This window comes from Neofelis nebulosa, chromosome 8 (genome assembly GCF_028018385.1).
Source record: "Neofelis nebulosa isolate mNeoNeb1 chromosome 8, mNeoNeb1.pri, whole genome shotgun sequence".
NCBI classification, from domain to species: Eukaryota; Metazoa; Chordata; class Mammalia; order Carnivora; family Felidae; genus Neofelis; species Neofelis nebulosa.
Window position 1 is genome coordinate 84,724,428 of NC_080789.1, and position 22,873 is coordinate 84,747,300.

Consider the following 22,873-nt stretch of genomic DNA (forward strand, 5'->3'; position numbering starts at 1 on the left):
TGGCCACTTTTATGACTTAATTAATTGACCAATGGAGAGCATGCCAAATGTAGTGCAGTGAATCTTCCTACAAAGTAACGTTTCTTGTTGTATAGCTTGAACAACGAATTGAGTATGTGTCAGTGGGCGAACTCCGTGTACTGAGACGTTAATCTTTTTTCTTCCTTCTGTAAAGATATTGTCATGTAGTAGAGGGCACCCAAATCTCAAGCCAAACATACACAGATACATGAGAATTCTTGTCCTTGGGATAGGAAGACTCTAATGGTTGTTCAGTTATAGGGGAAGAGTATTCGATGATCTTATTTTACTTTCTTCAACAAAATATGGTCTCCGACAAGAAATGAATTCCAGATTACCCAAGGTGGTTTGGACTGGCCACGTGGTACAGTCAACTACCCAGAGGCATAGAGGGATGAGTTAAAGTCGTCCGCAAGAGTCTGTGCAGAGGAAACTACATGAGGAGGAACTGCTGCTCTGTTGCAGTTGGCCAGTACCGTGCTGCCTTCGCATAACCCTGCAACCTATCTGCTCTCACTGCATTCTCAGAAAGAGGGGGAAGTGCAATGTCCGAGGGAGTACTTGAGAAAGGATAATGGCATGATCAGATGTACCCCATATAAATTATTCCTTGTGATGTGAAAATGCTGCTAAAGGGACCAGGAAGATTCTGAACTGAATAAGTCCAAGTGGAAACAATTCTAGAAAACATGGCAGTGTGACCCTAATCCACTTAACTTGGTCTGTCTTTAAGTTTCCACTTACTTAGAGTTCATCCTTTCAGAAGTCGAGCACCCCTGTCATTGAGTAGTGGTCAGATTAACTGGGCTGTCCTGCTTACTTGCTGGCTAAAGTCGTTTTTGTTACTTGTAATGTAAGCTCTTGGAAAGCTGCAAAGTACAGTGACAGACACTATCATATTCAATTGGACATGCTTTCTGCAGATTTGTTAAGGATTTACTCTACACATTTGTAGCATTTAGTTGCCATGGAGATGACCTCAGTGGTAAGAGGAACAGCCTTTAGGTTGGACCTCAGATTTTCCTTTCATTTCCATTTAATTTGATTTGACTGCAAAATGTCACTTCCATTGCATTGATTAAGCTTCATTGCTGCCACCAGCCGTGTTAGGAAGGTGAAAGGGCAGGCCAACTGCTGTCATTTTGCACCCCTACCCTTTTCTGATATCAATACAGATAGGCTTTTGAGATGAGAAACTCCTTCACTGCATTGATGCAGACACAATTTCCCTTGCTCACTTCATGAAATATAATAAAACTAGAATTATGTTCAAAAGTTATTATTCACTCAAAAGTACACTCTGTATATCCTCAAGTTTTCTCTTTTTCAGCTCCGTGCTTTGTAAGTTGTGATATATAATGTATGAAAACTAAAAATTACTATCTTCTGTTTCCCTTAAAATTTTTTTAAGATAAACTCTGCAGTTGTCTACTTCTTGAGATAGTTCTTTTATAGTTTAAGTGAGTCAGAAATAAATTACAAAATGAAATTATACAAATATGAAGTATTAATTTTTGCTTGAATGGGTTGGAAGTGCTATCCTTAAGTATTAAGGTAAGTTGGAAGCAAAATGATTAGACATTAGACATTAGACATTCTAAATACTACATTAGACATTAGACCAAGTTTTTCTTTGGTATCCTGTACTGCTTTCTGCTGCTTTCTTTATTCTTTTCCCTGACTCTTACTGCCTTCAGTAACCCAGAACTCATCAATCTCTTCTTTCAGGTAAAAAAACACAATTTGAAAATTTAATTCAACACTAAGTTTTGAGAAATTAAACATGTTAACTCCTTAGGAGTGCAGCATTTATATTTCACCGGAGAAGAGGAAAAACATTATTTAACACAAGAAACTTACTTAGGAGAACTCTGGTAATAAACTGGGGAGGACAATTTGACAGGAAGCCTTTCAGATGCTTTTCAAATCATGATACATAGATTTCAGCCTTGATGTGAATGCTTGGTTCTGCTGCATTTAGGAGGTTACCATGTTAGGTTTCTATAGACTATCATTTGTGAAAGAAGCCCTCAGTTGCTTGATGGAACATATACAAGAAACCTTTGAACTCATAGCTGGAAAACACAGAAGTCAGTGATTACTATAGATACACCAGCACTTTGGGGGCAAAGGACCTTGACTAGGTAGCTTTATTGACTAGGATTGGGATTAGGGGCAAAAGGAAGCAGTAATTGCTATTTAGATCTTGGTTTCCTGGTTTGTGGGGTTTGGGCCAGAATCAGGTATGCTGCCCTTTGGGTATTGCCTCCAGCATTCTATCCAATGTGTGTTTGATTAGTTCCTGTTATTTCTCTTGGAAGTCTATAAAGTGATATGCAGTGGGAGAGTACTGACAATTCTTTGGTCTCTGCTGTAGTAACTGTACTTAATTAGACCAGTTTCGCTATGTTGGAATATTCTAGATTCCAGTTAGCAATAGCGTGAAAGTCATAAACATGGCTGCCTTTAGTTGTTATCTGTAAATGATTTAGAGTAGTGTTTGTCAAACTGTAATGTGCATATGAGTCACCTGAATATCTTGTTAAAATGCAAGTTCTGATTCAGAAGGCCTGGGGTGGGGCCTGAAATTCTGTGTTTGTAACACGTTGCCAGCCAGGGCTGATGTTGCTTATATACTTTGTAGAGTAGGGACCTAGGGCAGGTTCTCCGACTAAGTGCACATTAGAATCACCTGGGAAGATTAAAACATCTATGCCTGGGTCCCATCCTACCCCAGAGGTTAATATTTAATTGAGTGTGGCTGGGTATCAGGATTTTAAAAGCTGTCCAGGTGATTTTGATATTTAGCCAAGGGTGAACATCACCGATTAGATAATGGACCTGTGAAGGTGGGGGAAAATATGTGTTTTATTTTTACTACTAATTTGGAGGTTTTAGAGAAGACACTGAGACAAATTTGTAAATAAAAAATAATTTATCAAATTTATCATTCCATTCATTAACTGCAATTATTAGTCTGCCAGTGAACATTTACCAATACTATCTTCAGTGTTTTCTTCTTTTCAAAATACTTTAAGATAGGTTGGCAGATTTAGCAAATAAAAAGATACACTGAGGCACCATTCCATGCTGTTGAACCAGAACCTGCATTTTAACAAGATATTCAGGTGATTCATAAGCACAACATAAATACTGCATGGGATACGCTTAAAAAAATCAAATTTACTTGGGTGTCCTGTGTTTTTTATCTTGCAGCTCTATTTAGGAAGTAATTAACACTTATTTCGTTACAGAATAAGATGGAAAGTAGTATTCTGAGTTTAGAGAACACTTTTAATATCAAGCTTCTTGTTTTGCCTAATCTTCCTGTGTCTGCAGTGTCCACTGATCTTTAAGCCTAACGTAAAATAAAACCAGCTGATAGGCCTTAAGATGTCATGCTGCGTGTTAGGAGCAAATAAGAATGTACTGTTCTGTGTATTTATGCAAGAATGGGAGACAGCTCTACCATTGTTAGCGTGCCCATCAGTTTACATTAAAAAATTGTTTTACGTCTTTCTCCTAAATCTATTTAAAGAATTGTCACAGATTTTAAAATCCTTTTATTTAAGGAATTCAGAAGCCCCCTTGTTATAACTAAAGTGTAACAGTTTGGTTGTGCTCATAAAACGACAAATACCAGAATTCCCCTGAATGAGAATTATACAAAGGCTGATCTTACTATGAAAAAACAGCCCCACAGGCTGTAAAATATTGTGTCTATATATCCAAAACAGAAATGCTAATCTTTTAAAAATTGCTTAGATAAATTAAAATGTCAAAGTTCAGCATTGTTTCTTTTTTTTAAATTTTTTTAATGCTTATTTATTTTTGAGAGAGAGACTGTGCAAGCCAGGGAGGGGCAGAGAGAGAGAGAGAGAGAAAGAGAGAGAGAAAGAGAAAGAGAGAGAGAGAGGGAGGGAGACACGGAATCCAAAACAGGCTCCGGGCTCCGAGCTGTCAGCACAGAGCCCAACGTGGGGCTTGAACTCATGAACCGTGAGATCATGACCTGAGCCGAAGTCAGACGCTTATTTGACTGAGCCACCCAGGCGTCCCCAAAGTTCAACATTGTTAAAAGCAACATTTAACCTGGCTCATGTCAATAGCAGTCTTATGAATCACAGTTTATAAAAGTTTAGTCACAAAAATTAATTTTTAGGTTAAGGTAAAAAACATATCATTGACATTATTAGATTTTTCTTTCAACTGTCTCCCCTTTTGGAGTCTTTGTAACACCTCTGGTACTCTATTAAGAAGACATTCATATGCTGGTATTGAATACAGTGATTTGCGCTTTAAAATGTAGTGTTGAGAACTCTATTTGGAATGTGTTGCTGCATATAAGATTGAGCTTTAATAGTGTTATATTTCAGTCTATAAATAACTTTTACTTCCTATCTGACATTAGAACAATGTATGGCATTTGGCAAAAAGTAAACTGCCAAATGATTTCTTAAGTGCCTAGTTAAGGGATGTCATTGTAAATTTTTATCCTGGTGAGGAACACTGTAACAATATGTCTTAGCTTTACTAACCCCTGAGAGTAAATTATTTATTTTTGGCACTATGAGATCATAAATGTTAACCAACATTCTGAAAAGTTTGCAATTGTTGATTTTTAGTGAGTCAAGTTAATAAGTATATTATGTAGTGAAGCTATACTTGGGACCATCAGGAAGGTAAATTATAACCAAGGCCTCACACTTGGAAACGTGGTAAACAAGAGGGGGCGGGGTACAGAGGATGTTTATTTGTAGTCCCAGTGAGGCATCGGGATGAACATACAGTGGCTTCAGAGTCAGATCTTACATGACCCAAATGGACCTCAGTTCCTTCATTTATAAAATGAAAGAAGAAATATTCCTTCATTGAGTCATGAAGATTAAGATAATGTTATGTAAAGTTCCTTGCATCATGCTAGTAGATATTCAGAAGAAAACGTTAATTTCTACCTCAACCATCCTGATCCCCTAAATCTCCCCAAACCCATTTGGATGATTCTCCTTCCTTGGGAGAGTTTCTAGAAATCTAAATATGGCACGTGGGAGGCTGTAAAGAGATAAACTGTTAACTGTTACTTGGCCAGACTTAAAAGCCAATGTGATTTTTTCAGGTGAAGTCTAGTTGAAGTCCATTGAGGAAAACAATTTCTTTCTTTCTTTTTTTAAAAAATTTTTAAATGTTTATTTATTTTTGACACACACACACACACACACACACACACACACACACACACACACAAATGGAGTGTGAGCTGGGGAGGGGGAGGGAGGGGGAGACACAGAATCTGAAGCAGGCTCCAGGCTCTGAGCCATCAGCACAGGGCCCACCGAGGACGTGGAACTCACAAACTGCAAGATCATGACCTGAGCCTCCCAACCAACTGAGGCACCCAGGTGCCCCAGGAAAATAATTTCTAATAAAGGACACCCACCTGGAAGTGAAAAGGCAGAGGAGCTGTTACCAGGACTGACTAGACACTTGATTCAATGCAAATTATTTAATTGTTCTTGGCTGAGGTTTCTTGACCTTTATAAAAGAAGTAATGTTGCATTGTAATATATCTTGGTATCCCTCCAGCTCCTCTCATTGTGATGCCTCTTGGGTCTGGTGCCTTGAGGTGCTAAGTTGGAGACTGGGAGTGCCCTTGAGATCAACAGCTATGAGGGAATAGGCCCCCGGGACCAGGCAGAGGGAGGAGCTATACTGACATGTAGTTACCACGCAGGCCTCAATGGAACCTTGGAGATCTTGGGTACTTCTTGGCCCTTCAGAGCTTTTTGTGAAGGAGGCAAGGGTGCCCATCCTCCATCACTCTAAACCCTTCATAGGTGTGTGAGACTCTGGCCATGGCATCTCTCTTCCTCTGGGGGGCAGATCCTGAGGAGGAATCACTTAGGAATTAGCAGCAGCTAGACCATGTGGCAGCTGGAGTGAGTGCCTCCATCCTGGACGGGCATTTGACTCAACCTCTACTGCAGAAGGTTGGTTTTCTAGCATCTTGGGGTCATGGCCTTATCCTCAGCAGAATATCAGTCTTTATTGGAGTGCTATCATTTTCAGAGATGTTTTGGGGGAAATGCTAAACTTTGGAATCTCCGGGTGTGTTTGTGGGTGTTATTTTGAACATAGGCTATGTGTGTGCATTTTCTGAAGTAAAATTAATCAAAGTAATCTGATGTGAAGTCTTTGCTAAACTTTGCAAAAGTTTAAGTTTAGAAAGTTAAACTTTGCTAAGCTTTGCAGAAGGGTAGACTTATTTCTAAGAGGTCTCTCCTACAGATTTCTCCAAGAGCATCATGAAAAATGGCATTGGCTTTTAGAGTTTAGAGTTTGTAATTGTGACCAAAACAAAAAGTGCTCAAGTACAGTAAGAGGCATTAAAAAAAAAATTCAAGTAGGTAGTTTTACAAATCACTGAGAAAATCAGCCTACTTTGGAACTTAAAGAACAAAAAAATGATTTTGTTTAGATTCTGTTCCAGTTTTGAGTAGGAGGATTCTTCTGTCTCCGTGCTGTTTATTCACCTCTAGTTGGTCATTTTTCAAGTACGAGGGTGGTATGTTTCACAGATGATGTGCTGTGGATTAGCCCTCTGTGCTGGGGCCTTGTAGTGAAGGTATTTTGATGTTAGTTGAAACAGGGGGCTGAATGGATAAGACCCTCGAGAAGAGAAAGCTAACTTTATCTACATCTAAAGAAGTTCAGTGTTATTACATACCAATGCATTCTTGCAAGGGTCTTACTTGGTGGAAAAGATAGTGAACCTCTGTATCCCCTTTCTTGGCCTGAAAATGGGACGTCAGGCAGCATCTAATCATCTTTCTTGTTTTTTTAAAAAAAAGAGAGAAAGATTTCTATTTGTGTCAGATTTTAGATGTCTTAATATTTTTCCCTGTCTAATTTTGCAGAAAGTGATAATAGAGTTCCTGTCAAATTAGAGGCTGCAGACTTTTAACCTATGGTGTGAAAAAAAACACATTAGTTATTATTACCATAAACGTAATTCAAATAAATATTTAGTTGTAATACCATTATGTTGAAGGGCGCATTCCAAGCATATAATTTTGCTCATTATAAATATTAAAAATTCACAATGACAGTACATTGGAGAAGAAATGAGAAAAAAAATACAGAGGTTTTTGGAGTAAGTCTTTTGCTTCCAAAGATGGAGTTTCAGGGGCACCAGGGTAGCTCAGTCGGTTGAGCATTCGACCCTGGATTTCAGTTTAGGTCATGATCTCAAGAGCCGCTGTGAAGGGCTCTGGCTCACAGGGCAGGCACAGAGCCTGCTTAGGAGTCTCTCCTGCCCCTCCTCTCTCTCTGCCCCTCCCTCACTCAAAACAAACAAAAAACAAAGCAAAAACACAACAACAAAGATGAGGTTTTAGTGTAAATTCCTAATTGGAACAATTGGAATGAAAGTGCCTCTCATAGGGGTGCCTGTGTGGCTCAGTCGGTTGAGCACTGGGGACTCTTGATTTTGGCTCAGGTCCTGATCTCACAGTTGTCCAGTTCGAGCCCCACTTCAGGTTCCATGCTGACAGTGCTGAGCCTGCTTGGGATTCTCTCTTCCTCTCTCTCTCTTTCTGTCTCTCTGCCCCTCCCCCACTCGTGCTCCCTTGCTCTCTGTCTCTCAAAAATAAATAAACCTTAAAGATTCCCATAAAGAATTGTTCATCTCTGTTAAAGAACACAAAATTATTTTCTAAAACACCATAAAACCTGCCACATGTTTGTATCTGTGAGTCAGAGACCAAAGTCAATAGGGTCAAGGGTGGATCAAAGTGAGAAATGAAAGAAGCAAGTAGAAAACTCACTGTGGCCAGCCAGCCTCATAGAGAGAGCTATGAGCAAGTGATATTTCTGACCTTTGCTGAACCTGTTTAAGTCACCTGAGAATACTTGCTTGAGTATAATTGTTAAATGTGAAAATGATGTTGGATCAATCTTTAGAATTTTTCAGACCTTTATTAAGGTGATGACAATTTTGAGTGTCTCATCATTACATTTTCCAAATACCTGTAAATAGAGCACACATTTTCATAGTTCAAGTTTATGGATAAAATATCTCAGCAGGTGCATTTTCAGTGTGAAAGAGTATTTTCTCACCCAGATTATTAGAACAAGAGAATGACTGAGAAAAGAAAGAACATACTCTAGAGAAGTCCTTTCTAACATTGCTTTTAGCAGTATTATCAAATTGGGTCACAGATAATTAGATTAATTTGACTACCCTATGGTTTTATTTGGAGATATGTAATGTGGCAACTCTCTTCGCTCTTGGATATCTATAGGATATAAGAAAATGGAAATGCTAGGTCTTCAAAAATGAAACAGTTATTATGTCACGCTCAATCAGAGAGATATAGACATTGATAGAGTATCCACACCTGAAGCCACTCTATTAAAGCATGCCTTGGTTCCTCAAGCAAAAGTCACAGAAAATTGTCTCATGTTTCACCATCTAGACTTGCTACCACTTGGTTTCCTTTAATTGGCTATCATGTCCATTTACCAGAAATTGGCTCTGTTTTCCAGCTGCTGGATGTAGGTGATTTACTTGTGCGTGTGTGCTCAGGAGTACGCCTGCAAGAGTGTTGTTTCAAACATCATTTTTCTTAGAGAAATTACTAACCTGTGTGTATCTGAATATGTGTACTACAAAGGAATTATAAAACCTAGAACGTAAGAGGCTTTCAAAGGGTCTGAGTGGCCTTAAAGACAGTATTAGAGTAGAGGGGTCATGAAAGCCCCTGAGTGGGCCCAGGTCTATAAGGTATTATTAAGTACAATTTAAGGATCATATCAAAGGAATTTAAAAATAAATAGCACAATTCTTGGTATGTGCATTTTACCCAGTATAGGGAAGCTTATAAACCCACATCTTAATGCCCCTTTGAGTAGATTGCATTTAGGTTTAGAGCATAACCACTTAAGTATGCAGCTTTGTTCAACTTCTTAAGAAATCAGGGTTGTTATTGTTTTTGTTTGTTTTTTTGTTTCTGTTTATGTCCCATTGTAGTGGTTTTTTTTTTTCTTTTAGGAAAAAATTTCCAGCACTTAACTTTGCTTTTCTGAACTCTAACAGACATTTATGGTTATCTAATTACCGTAACCACGTATTTCCTGAAATGTTGTTCATGAGTAGTTTTAACCACAAATACAGATGCTCTAATTTCAGATTTTCTGAATTGGGTCCACTGCTATCATCAGGGGAAGGTTCACGTAAATCTAGAATAAATATTTTAAAAATATAAGAATGAGTACTTTAAATGTGAAAGAAGATAAATGTAACATTCTTCTGAAACAAGTCTAGTAAGGATTTTAAGTTTTTAAGACTTTCTATTTAATTACTTTGCATTGAAGCCAGCTGGTTTGGTAACTTTCATGACCTTATATTCCCTGAATGTTCTCATAAATCAAAGGAAGAATATGCTCAATTCTAACATTAGTCCTGGGGAAAATTCCATATTTGAAAACAAAAGAAAGAAAGGTAGAATCAAGGTTGCCTTGGGAATTTTGAGGGCCTTGGTAAGGTTAATTGGGAGGGCATAAATTCCTTTATCCTCAGATTTTTCTTTTCCTTTCTCTTTTCTCCCCCTAAGCTTTCCTGCCCTCTAACCCATCAATTTCTCTTGCAGCTTGAGCCTTCACACTTCAACATTGAACTTGGAGATATAAAAATATTCTAACAGGCAGGGGGATGGCCTTGATGATCTCTTAAAGTTCTTTTTAGTGTTCTATTTTAAATTCCAATGATTGAATAGAAGCTCAGGGGTGAAATGGCCCTCTGGAGGTCATCAGCTGTAGCTCCCTCCATGTAACAATGCCTCCTACTTTCTGGGAGTTGGCATTAACAGCCAGTCCCAAGGGACCTCTTTATTCTCTGAATTTCTTCAGCACTATGGACTGTCTTATTGACCAGTTGGTGAAGGAAGTGCACATCAGACTTGAGAATTTTTCGAGCTATACGTTTTACCTTCTTCGTAACTTAGGTTTTAAATATATAAATCATTGCTTGAGTGAACCACTCTTTTGAAAGAGATCTATGTTAAAGATCTCAGGTGTTGTTTTGAGGTGGTGGGGAGTTTCTGGTGGATGAGAATTGAAGGAGGTCAGAATCCATTGAGATCAAGCAATTCAACAAATGTTATTTGAGGACTTCCAAGTAAGGGGTTGTAAACTCTAATGCCTCAGAAGACAAGGATGGTAACATAAATCTTGAATTAAACTCTATGTAAGGCAATAGGGATGGTGTGAGGCCTGAGGCATTTGGGACCTGGTGTGAGGATTCTTGCCTTAGCTGTTCTGCCCAAAGCATGCCCACAGTTTGCAAACCCTTAAGTCTCTTTGCATGGTGTATGTTCTATCTTGTGGGAGATACTCAAGTGAACACTGACGTACAACCGTGATAAAAATGACTATTCTAGTGGTGGCTACCATTTACAAAGTGGCTACTAGGTCTCAGGGACCATACCGCTCTTTTTCAATCCTTACACTTATCCTATGAGATCGTCCTGTTCAACTCTGTTTCAAAGATGGGAAGGTGGAGCCCCAGAGAAGATCAGTTACTTGTGCATAGTTACTCCTTTAATAATTGTTGGAGGCCAGATTAAAATTGAAGTCATCCAACTTAGCAACTTCCCAAACCTGTGGTCTTAACCATTATTCAGGTATATCTCAGGCTATCTTCTGTGAGATGTTAATGATATCTGTTTTTTTTTTTAAATAGTTGATGATTCTGTGATCAAATAATGAAAACAAAATTTGGGTTCCAGAAACTTAAATCCTACACAGTACAGTACTTACCATGGGACTTTTTCCAGATCCGTTAATTTTACTGTGTTGTGAATCCCCTAAAGTAGTATATATATTTCGCAGTATTTCCCAAGCTCATGTGAATTGTACACATTGTCTCAAGGCCTGGTGTCCTAAGGAACCAAATTTGAGAAACTCTTATCCGTTAATACCTAGCTCTCTCACTGAGATGAGGGTTGTCATTAAAGACCAAAGTATTTTGGGTGCACACAAGATAGATGTTAATCAGAGAATGCATCAAAGGGAAGGTAACATTTGTCATTGGGTCTTAAAAGTGGATAATGGTTTCACAAATTATATTTACATGGATGATATTGGGCATTAGAGAGCATTCCAGGAGAAATGATTTTAGTCAGGCAATATTGCAGACATACACACAGAGACTGGAATGTGCCAAGGTGAATTTGGGAAATGTTGAAGAAAAATAGGAGACAAGCATCATTTGATTTTTATTATGAATTAACTGTTCATTGTATTTTAGAAGATTGGTTTTATTTTTTCGAATATTAGAAAAGTACACTTGAACATTTCAAGTCAGATGACACATGAGTCATCATCTCTCATACTATTAAAATTACTCATCGAGCAAATATTTACTGACTGCTTATTATATTCCAATTCTGTTTTGGGTGCTGAGGCTACACTGTAAATAAGGTATACAAGCTTCCTGTTCTCGGACAACTCGCAGACAAAAGCAACACGAGACCATGTCAACTAGTGATAAGTACTATGCAGAGAGATAAAACGTGGTGAAGAGTGCCTTAATGGCTATTTTAGAATAGCAAGAAGGAACCAGACATTTGAAGATCATGGGGATAACATATTAGGCAGAGAGAACAGCTGGTGCAATATCCCTAAGGGAGAAACCAATTGAGGTTATTGAGGAATAGAGAAAAAGCTAATGTGGTTGGAGCATGGGCAAAGAGGAAAATGGTAAGAAGAGTTTATAGGGATTGACAAGAACCAGACCACAGAGTAAGGAGTTAGAAATTTTTTGAAGTGTGATGGTAAACTATAAGAGATGTGTAAGAAGTGTGTGTGTAAGAAGATGTGACCGTGTGTGTGTGTGTGTGTGTGTGTGTGTGTGTGTGTGTTTTGCACACATGGGCACATAATCTCTGGCTGCTTTGTGGAGAATAAATTTCAGGGAGAAAGTGTAGAAGCAGGGGCACCAGTTAGGAAACCATTGCAATGGTCTAGGTAGGAAGGAATAGTTTAGACTAGGGTTGGTAGTTAAGATGGAGAGAAGTTGACAAACAAACATATAAGGTTTTTAAATTATTTACTTATTTTTAATTTTTGTTTTTTAACAGTGTTTAAATTTATTTATTTTGAGAGCGTGAAAGAGAGAGAGAGAAAGAGAGATCATGAGTGGGGAGGAGGGGAGAGGGAGAGAAAGAATCCCAAGCAGACTCCCTCCTGTTAGAGCAGAGCCCAATGTGGGGCTCAATCTCAGGAACTGTGGGATCATGACCTGAGCCAAAGCCAAGAGTCAGATGCTTAACTGACTAAGCCACCCAGGTGCCCCTTAATTTTTGTTTTTTTAATGTTTATTTTTGAGAGACAGAAAGCCTAACCAAGCATGCTCTAGCAGGGGAGGGGCAGAGAGAGAGAGGGGGACAGAGGATCCCAAGCAGGCTCCATGCTCTCTCCCAGCAGAGAGCGCGATGTGGGGCTGGGACTCACGAACCGTGAGATTATGACCTGAGCCGAAGTCAAGTCGGATGCTTAACTGAGCCACCCAGGTGCCCTAAATTATTATTTAAAAAATGTTTTAAGGGTACCTGTGTGGCTCAGTCAGTTAAGCATCTGACCTTGGCTCAGATCTTGATCTCACGGTTCATGAGTTTGAGCCCCCACATCAGGCTTCATGCTGGCAGCTCAGAGCCTGGAGCCTGCTTCAGATACTGTGTTTCCCTCTCTGTCCCTCCCTTGCTCACGCTCTGTCTCTGTCTCTCAAAAATAAATAAACGTTAAAAAAAAATTAAAAATGTTTTAAATTGAAGTGTAGTTGGCAGTATTTCATTAGTTCCAGGCATATAACTTAGTGATTCAACAAGTTCATATGTTGTGCTATGCTCACCACAAGAATAGCTATCATGTTACTATACAAAAAATATGGAACGCTTCAAAAATTTGTGTGTTCTCTTTGCACAGGGGCCACGCTAATCTTCTCTGTATTGTTCCAGTTTTAGTGTATGTGCTGCCAAAGTGAGTACAACATACAGGTTTTTGAGGCTGTGCTAATGAAATGGATGTAGGAGATAAATGGACAGAGATTAGGTATAGATTGGTATTTGTTGATGAGACTGAGGGAGGTTTAGATGGAAAAACAAATTTTGTATTGGGCGACTTGAATTGGAAATGTGTATCAGACGTTCCAGTGGAGGGGTCAAATAAACAATTGGATAGGTGAATCTTTTTTTTTTTTAATTTTTATTTATTTTTGAGAGGGAGAGGGAGGGGGGGAGAGGCAAAGAGAGAGAGGGAGACACAGAATATGAAGCAGGTTCCAGGCTCTGAGCTGTCAGCACAGAGCCCAGCGCGGGTCTTGAACTCACAAACCGTGAGATTCGTGACTTGAGCCGAAGTCAGACCCTTAACCAACTGAGCTACCCAGGTGCCCCCAATAGGTGAATCTTGAATTCAAGAGTGAGGTCTGTGCTGAAGAAGTATGAATATGTTACTCCATATTATTCTATTAACAGAGTTGAGAAGGTCTAACTACTACCTACCTTATAATACATTTTAAAAGGTAAAATTAATAAATTCCTTAACAAAAAATTAAAAGTGAATAGAATATACAAATTACCGTAACCTTGATGTGGGGCACTACCAGTTTTATCAACAGTTAAATGCTGGTAGAGAAGCAGGAAGACATTAAATTTTTGTATTGAATACCTAGAAAGTCCTGTGGAGTTCAAATACCCATCTCGTCTTCTACAACTGCTGGACAAACATCTTTCCAGCAGAAGCTTGAATGCTCAATATTGGAAGGGCATGTGTTTGCCTCTCAGGGCAGGCAATGCTAGGTTTAAAATGTTCTTCCTTTTCTTGAATAGATATTTTCCCACTCACAGTCTTCCCTCCATTTTTACCAAGTGCTGCAGTTTCAGACTTAGGAGAAGGTCCAATACTCACTCTTTGTAAAAAAAAAAACCCTCATGTATTTTGAGATAGCTGTTTTGCTTTCCTTGTTTCCTAGGTTAAGTATTCCCAGTATTTTTAGTTGTTTCTCACGTGTCATGAGTTTAAGTCCTCTGTCCATTCTGCTTACTCTCGTTTCTGGAGCATTTTTCTGCATTCTTCTCCAAGCATGGCACCTAGCAGTACTGTGTTCCCCATAGCACTATGGCTGTGTTTCAACAAGACTGAGTGAAGGAGGCCTTTGGCTTCCATTTTTTAGATGCCATACTTTTGTTGATGGGAACCAATCCAAGGTCCCTATGATTTTTTTAAAATAAAATAACCTTTAATTTTATAATAGTTTTAAATTGTAAAGTTGACAGTATGGAGTTTCCATATATTCTCCATCCAGTTTCTCCTGCTGTTTACATTTTATATTACTGTGCTATGTTTGGCACAACTAAGTAACCAACATTGGCACGTTGCTATTAACTGTCTACTTTATTTGGGTTTCCTTGGTTTGTAGGGAAATGTCCTTTTTCTGTTCCAGTATCTCATCCAGGATACATTCTACATTTAGCTGTCATGTCTCAGTACTTTCTTCTGAAGTGTAAGAGTTTCTTCTCAGATTTTCTTTGTTTTCCATGACCTTGGCAATCAGGTATTTTATAGAATGTCTCTCAATTTGTGTTTGTCTAATTTTTTTTTATGATTGTACTGAGGTTATGGGTTTTAGGGAGATCACAAAAATGTACTATTTTTTACTATATCAAGGGCACTTACTGTCAACTTGACTTATCACTGACACTAACGTTGATCACCTGGCTATGATTTTTCTATTGTGAGGTTACTTTATTCTCTTTCTATACTGTACTCTTTGGAAGAGCAGTCCATACTCAAGATGTGAATAGTTAAACTCCATCTCCTTGAGGCAGAGTATTTACATAAATTGTTTGGAATTCTATATGGGAAATTTGTCAGTTTCTCCCATTTATCCATTCAATCATTTATTTAAAAATAGTGTGGACTCATGGATATTTGATACTTTGGATTATAATTCCGTACTATATTATTCATTTTGTGGCTCAAATTGTTCCAGCTTTGGCCATTGGAAGCTTTTGCAGGTTGGCCTCCATGTCCATTCGACATACCCCCACCATTTTGTTTTACCCTATTCTTTTAAAATCTGTGCTTCTCTCACTCATGAATCTCCTATCTTATATTGTGCTGTCATTGGGGGGGGGCGGTTGTAGGTATAAAAACAAGCCTTATGATTGGTCTCGTTAAATTTCACTTTCTTAGAGCTTCCTGTTATCATCATCTCTTGCCTACTAGAGCAATAGCTTCTTCTTCTTCTTTTTTTAAATGTTTATTTACTTTTGAAGGAGAGAGAGAGGGCATAAAGGAGGAGGGAGAGGGAGACACAGAATCTGAAGCAGGCTCCAGGCTCTGAGCTGTCAGCACAGAGCCCAATGTGGGGCTCAAAGTCCGGAACCATGAAATCATGACCCAAGCCAAAGTCGGAGGCTTAACTGACTGAGCCACCCAGGAGCCCCATAGAGCAATAGCTTCTTATATGGTTTCTGAACTTCCATTCTGACCACCTCCCCCTGTAGTATTTGGTTCTTGGAATATCAGCCAGAGTGATCTTTCCAAACAAATCCATTATGTCTCTTCCATGTATCAATGCATAAAGCTTTGACTATTGCTTATGTCTCTGATTTCAACTCTTAACCTTGATATCTTTCACTCGGTATGTTTCAGCCAAATGAGTATCCTCTCCAAGCTTATCCAAATGAGGCCTTTTAGCATTGGTCCTCTCTGACTGGAATATTCTTCTCTCATACCTTCAAATGGCTGATTTTTTAACTTGCTATTGAGCCCTTAGCTCAAATGCCACCTTTTCAGGAAGGCTTTCTCTTGAATTCAGTCTAAGGTAGCTTCAGTTTTTCTTTATCATAGTGCCATGTTTTTGTTTTCTTCATAGCAGTCATCATGACAGGATATTTTCATAATAGATTTTTTTTTAGCCATTTATTATCTTTCTGCTTCTCCCACCATTAGAATGCAACAGGGTCTTGTATCTCTTGTTCACAGCTATATCTTCAGTGCATAAAGCAGTTCCTGGCATATGTGAGAAGCTCAATATATATTTGTTAAATGTCAGTTGCCAGTGTCTTCTGAGTGACACTTAATCTTTGAGGTCTCCATAATCTGGAAAGTCCTGTGCTGTGATACCTTTTTTACTTCATGTTATTGCCTGTTGGAGGATTGTATTGTACAGCTCTGATTAAGATTGTATAATAATTCTTTAGATAACATGTTGTGCCTGTCCTAGTGAATTTTCGTCTTAGAAAATAAAGCCAGCCCTGTTTGTATCAACACTTGCTTCTAGCCTATAAATCCAGGCCCTCCCTATGTGCCCCCATTCCTTTGTAGATCACCAAGACAAGATGAGAAAGAGAAAACGTGGAGCCACCAAAAATTTTCCTTCCAACTATCAATTATGGTAGCTGTTCTCTCTGGATATAGTTGTCCAGCATTTTATAACCTTAGCTATTTATATTATTTTTCAGCTGATATCTCTGCCTTGACCTCAACAAAATCATCATGAGGTATCTCAACTGATGCCCAGTATGGTATATCTGATAGGTTCTTTATGTTACCACTTTAACCCATTCTGACTCCTTATGATCCTTATTTCCTGGTCTTAATGTTCGAGTTATTTCTTTAATAATGAGTCTCTCTTTGGATCTACATGAAACTCAGCAGTCTGTTACTATGAAATATATTTTTCTTTTTGCCACATTTTTTTTACTCTCCTTGGACTCCTACACAATTACAGAATTAATAAAATATTTATCAAGCTTCTCAAGAAAACATGTTTTACTGTGTTAAGGGATATGCAGTTAATTAGATATATTTGATACCAGATTTGACCACCAGATAGCTTCCATGAGATACAGAGGGACTTCACAGTCCCTATAAAATCACTTACTAATTGACAATTCCTCATTTAAGTCAATGACTCATTATCATTTTGACTTAAACACAAGCATTTTGTAACAGTATGAGTACTTGTGACTTGCTTCCAGTTATAATGGGAATTGCATTAGAAACTAACACTAGCCCATGGAAGTGCCTAGTAGAATCAGTCACTACGTTTTAATCTCATTCGTTCAGAGAGTGGGAAACGTTATCATCTAGTGTCTATTTTTTTGTGGTGTTGCCTTTGTCTGCTTCCTTTGGAAACATACTCTCAGCCTCTGGTATTTGCATCTATGAGGTTTATTGTTGTGTGCTCTTGGGAACAATACCTATGAGGGGTGAGGGAAGCAGGATGGGCAGATGGAGAGTTTGAATTGAGATGCAGTTGCAGCAGAGGACACAGCCAATCCTATGGGGAGCTCTAGAGCTGGGCTGGCCATTCGGAGTTATCCTGAGTTGAGGTAGGGGGCTGTCCTTTGTACCTCTTTATTTAGCAGTCATTAGACATTTGCTGCCCCTGGGGAGGAGTTTAGCCTCCAGGGAGGCAGCTCCCTTCAACGGAGCCAGTGCCCAGAGAGGGGATCAGCTGTGAGCTGTTAGCATTCAGTGCTGCCAGCAGCTGGGACAGTGAGTGCTTCAAACTGAAGGGAAGATCTTTAGTTGTTGGGTGAATAGTACACAAGAGCATCTTCTACAGGTAAATTCGTATAAATTTCATGTCCCATTGCTAACTTTCTATTTCTGTGCCATTTGCATTCACCCTCGAAATATTGCATTCCCATTCTTGCCCAAGCTCCTGCATCTACCTTGAATATGTCCTTCAATTTCCTCATGTATAGAGTGGGAATCATAATACACACACATGCAAACACACATACACACAAATACAGTGGCCTGGCTTATAGTTGAATGCTTAATAGGAATGTTTCTTCTCTTCAGACTTTGAAATGCATCTTTAACTTGGCTAAGTCCCTAATGATTAGGTTTTACAGACCCCTATTCCTCTGTTTGAAAGGGAATAGTTCCTTGTCTTTTATCCTAGAGATACTTCAAGAAGGTTGTAGCATTGAAATATGAAATGTGTTTAGAGAACCTTGAAATATCAGCAACCTCCTATCCCGAACTAGCTCAGTTCCTCATACCTCCCCGATATCCACTTCCTTGTTAAACACTAGTTTAAAGACTGTAGGTTTCTGGAAGCTTCTCAAATTTCTGAATATGGAATAATAAGTGAAGGATTTACTGATCAAGTCCTGTATTTATAGTTGACAAGAAAGCAGTACGTTTTGCAGCTATTGTAGGTAGCACTGTACTAGAATGGGTGTTGAAAAAGCCTGCTTTACCGTGTTATTTCAAAACAGTTTTTCCTCTAAAGAAAACTCCAGTCTCAGCCTGTTATATTGATAATGCACAATAGCATCTGATTTGAGTCAATACTGATTATTGTGCAGCCTGGCCTGCTAGGAGATTTTATCCTTCCTCCAGCTATCCAGTCTCAGTGCTTCTTTATCAAACATCTCTAAAACTATGACAACTCATTCTTGTTCTAGCATCTTACATGTGCTGAACAAAATGAACAGATACTTGAGTGACATCAACATCAACAATGTATGTCCCTTCTTTCTTTCTAGTGACCTGTTTTATATAAAGAAGAAGTAAATTGTCTCTCTAAGATATGACAGAATCAAGTTGGTTTGGTATGCTAAGGCAGATCACACTTACTGGCTGGTACTATGGATTCAATCAGTGATCTTTAGCAGGGTGTCATGAAAATCACTTAATTCATGTAGTATCTTAGGTACTCATGGAAAGAAAGTGATATTATGGTAACCATTATACAATATTTTCACTTCTCTCTTTACTTCCTGGCCCCATCTTGTCCTTTTAGGTTTTGAGGCCCATAAAAGATGTTTTAAAAAACATAGCACAAAATGGAAAAAAAATTGAAAATTTGGGGTGCTTGGGTGACTCAGCTGTTTAAGCATCTGACTGTTGACTTCAGCTCATGTCATGATCTTGAAGTTTGTGGGATTGAGCTCCATGTTGGGCCCTGTACTGATGGTGCTGAGCCTGCTTGGGATTCTCTCTCTCCCTCTTTCTCTGCCCCTCCCCTGCTTGCACTTTCTCTCTCTCTCAAACATTTTTTTAAAAGGCTTCAAAACTTGTATATTGTAATGTCTTATGGAAAGAAATGGTTAGCATATGATATCTCAGATCATGTCACTTTGTAGAATACTTCTATAGCTTCTCCTCTCCTTCAGAATAAAAGCTAATGTCCTTATAATACCTATGATCTCCTGGCCCTTCCCATTCCCTAGTTACCTCTTTAACTCATTATGAACCATTCCACTCCTTGTTTCCTCTCCAACATCCACCCTAGTTTTCTTCATATTCATCTAACTTACTGGGATGGCTCCCACCTCAGGACCTTTGAATATGCTCTTTGCTCACACACTTCTCAGTTAAGTGAACGGTTACTCTCTTACCTCCTTCAAGCCTGATCAATTGTGACCTCATTAACTTCTCCTCTTATGACTTTTAAACCCTAAAACAGCAGACCTCCCCCTACTGCCCCAACCCCTCACAACACATCTGTTTTCTTTGCTTTATTTTCTCCTTGTATGGACCGTGTTCTCATACACATATGCTTCATTATTGTGTTGATTGTATTCTCTGCTCACTAGAATGTAATGTTCATGGGTGCAGGGAGTTTTGTGTGTTCTGTCCACTCACAAATCCGTAGTGCCTAAAATCATTCCAGAAACTAAATGAGTGCAAATAAAAGGACATAATCTACATTGAAATGGACCTAACAAGACAGTAAATATAGGCTGAACTGTGATTGATGTAGGATTGCATTTTACCAGTATTCAAAATGTGTCTCTTTGACAGATCTCAGGAGCTCAAATTGTTTTTTAGAAGTACCTTTGTATCTGTAAAGCATTTACCTTCCTCTGTTAGCTACTTTTACTTCTTGTTTTGCCTGTTGCAGCATATAGTTCAATTTTTCACACCTTGTTTAGACTTATGTGTTTACTGTAACTCTACTGTTTTAAGTTTCCTACCTCCTTAAATCCACAAAGCACTTCAAGAAAGGATTTCCATGTATTATATTTTTGTTCAGAAGGCCTTATCTCAGGCAGACATATTTGCCCATTTTCTTTTTTATTAAAAAAAAAGTTTTATAATCATTATACATGCAGAAGGGTGTTTCAACAGACTGGGTTAGTATCTCTCCATGAAACCACACACAATAAAACAGTTTCCTAAAAAAAAGTTAACAATGCATAAAATGCTGATACAGTGCTTCAGAACACTTAATTATTTCTTTTCCCCCCCATTGTTTATCATTGTTTTGTCAACTTTCCATATCACTACCCACAATGCTTTGGGTTCGGTTTTCTTTGAACATTCCTTTCCTCTGAACTTGCCATGAACTTGTGCCTGTAGCATGCCTCCACAGAATGCCACAGCCACTTTGTAAAGGGGAAAAATCAACCCTTTTGTCATAAAAGATGCTAAAAACCAAGCTCATAATATAAAATAGTAAACACACTTGTCCAACAGCTGTTTTAGGTTGAAGTATGGTTCTTGGTTTAAAAGAAGGTTAGTGTAATAGTTTGCACATACTCCAGGAGAATCAGGAATCTAGTGTGTGTAGGGAGGAGGAAGAGAGAAAAGAATTATGTTTCATAAGATTAGGTGGACTGTAGGAGGAGAAAGATTGCATGAATACCAAATATGATACAAGAGAGGATGGAGCCCCTTATCACACATGCAGTGTAGGATGATGTAGAGGATTATTTGTTTTATACAGAAGGACAGAGGAGGAATTTTTTTTCTTTTCATTTCTGATTATTTTTCTGCTTCCAGGGTTATATTAGGAAATTATTGTTCCTTTCATCAGTGTGTCAGGAGAGAGGCTCTGGATTGGGAAATAAATCCCGGGTTCTCATCCTAGCCCCACCAGTGGAAAAAAGTAAATGGGAATTTCCTACGGTAAGAATTCTTTCCCGACTTGCAACCTCAGATGATTATCTGGTAAAAGGTGGATCCATGAACTTTGTGGGATGTGGCCCAAATCATAGCAAAATCATGTTTTTCAAAACCAGGATATGCAGTAATTTCACCTATATAACAGGTCATTATATTTGACTTACTGAGTTGTATGAGAGCTGTGGCAGGGCTCCAAAAGGACCAAGAATAATGTGGGTCAAACTGTCTCTTCAGGATTTGCTAGGAGACTGAGAAATCTCATTTGTGTGCTTATTTTGCAGCTTGCCTCTCTCTCACCTGGAGAGGGTATGTGAGGGGCAGAGGAAGGAAGAGTATAATAGGATTGATGAAGAGTCTGGTAGTGAGAATTCCAGTTTAGAGAATTAAGGCTGCATAGGTATTGCTTTCGTTCTTCCCTCTTCTTCACTCCTGCTCCCACAAAACTCATGTGGACAGGATGTGGGGGAACCACTCAGGGAGCTTGGTGTATGGGCTGGCCTATGGGAGCATAGGTTCTGGTGCCCATCATAAGCATGCAAAAGTCAGAAGGCAAGAAGAGCCCATGGCAAAGAGACAGGGTTGCAGTAGGAATAAGCCCCATTTCCACAACTAGTAGGAAAAAGTTGTGGTCTCCTGGAGGTTGGTGATATGTGAATCCTCTAGAAGGGAGCCAATTATGGCGTCTTCAGCCACTGCCTCTCTCCCCACTCCCACCCCTACTCTGAAGAATTTCCTGTCCAGAGGAAGACACCCTTAGCAGAAAGACTAGAGCTTGGTGGTCTGATGTGGGAGCTGAGGGGGTTCCTTCAGTCAGTATTTATGGCATTGCCAGTGCCCAAGAACCACAGCAAGGTGATTCTCTAGGGATTCATAAAACACACACTACAAGGAAGAGCCAGTATTGGGACACTGGCCAGTAGCAGAATATGGCTGTCCAAGCCAAGAAAGACTTTTTTTTCTTTTTTTTAGTCCTTTACCTCTTGCCTTTCTCTTCTTCTCCATTTAGTCAGCAGTCTAAATTTGACTCAGATTTTTACTGACTGAAATTTCAAATTGTCCCCATCTAGGATGTTTCCTTATTTAACAGATATTTATTGAACAACAGGCAGTATGTGCAGGGCATCATGCTAGCACATATATTTCCTGATTTCGAGGGCTATGTCTAGCAATGAGTTTTCCCTTATTCTTGTTCTTAATGCAATTTTAATCTTCTCAAAAAGATTGACAATTGCGTAGACAGACAATTTCCACGTCTGTAAATCCAGTTTAGAATATGAATATTCCATTCCCACTTGAGTGAATAAGGTGAGAAGGAGATGGAGCTAGGAGTGGCACAGGAATAAACATGCTTAGGACAGTCTTGTTAGACAGATGGAGGGGAACCAGCACAGCAAACCAGATCACTGTATATTATTCGTTGTGATCTTCTCATTTAGTTGCTGAGTTGTTTAATTTTAGCTCTTGATGGTGCACCATAAAGGAACTGCTTTTGCTCATTTGTTTTAGTAAATATTTATTGGTCAGATACTATGTGCAAGTCATTATGGTAGATGCATGTCTTTCCTGCCCTCAAGAAATGTCGAATCTAGTGGAATAGAGGGATTCCCTTGGTACAGATTCCTGCAATATTCAGAAACATAAGATCAGTGAGGTGTGAATGGGATTAGGAATGTCTTCTTGAAAATGATGAAGACCCAATTTGAAATGAGTTAGGCAAAGAGGATATTTATGGGCTCATATCACGAGGAAGTTCAGGAAATGACACGTTAGGCACAACTAATATCATCAGGACAGAGTATACATCCCTCTTCCCATTACTCTGCTCCTCTCCATATTAGCTTTGTGCACAGGCATCTTTCTTCTTACGGAAGCAGCTCTAGGCTATGACACTCTTTTAACTAGTATTTCCAGAGAAAGA

At 38.9% G+C, this 22,873-nt stretch overlaps 1 protein-coding gene and 1 non-coding gene across 9 annotated transcripts in view; one reads left to right on the forward strand and one right to left on the reverse strand.

Moving 5' to 3' along the window:
* The window catches only part of SOX5 (SRY-box transcription factor 5), a 1,021,816-nt gene that overhangs the window by 98,217 nt on the left and 900,726 nt on the right, over window positions 1-22,873 (forward strand). The window lies entirely within an intron of this gene.
* On the reverse strand, window positions 12,958-13,064 carry LOC131484137 (U6 spliceosomal RNA). The gene has a single exon (XR_009248048.1). It is a non-coding gene; the product is annotated as a U6 spliceosomal RNA (small nuclear RNA).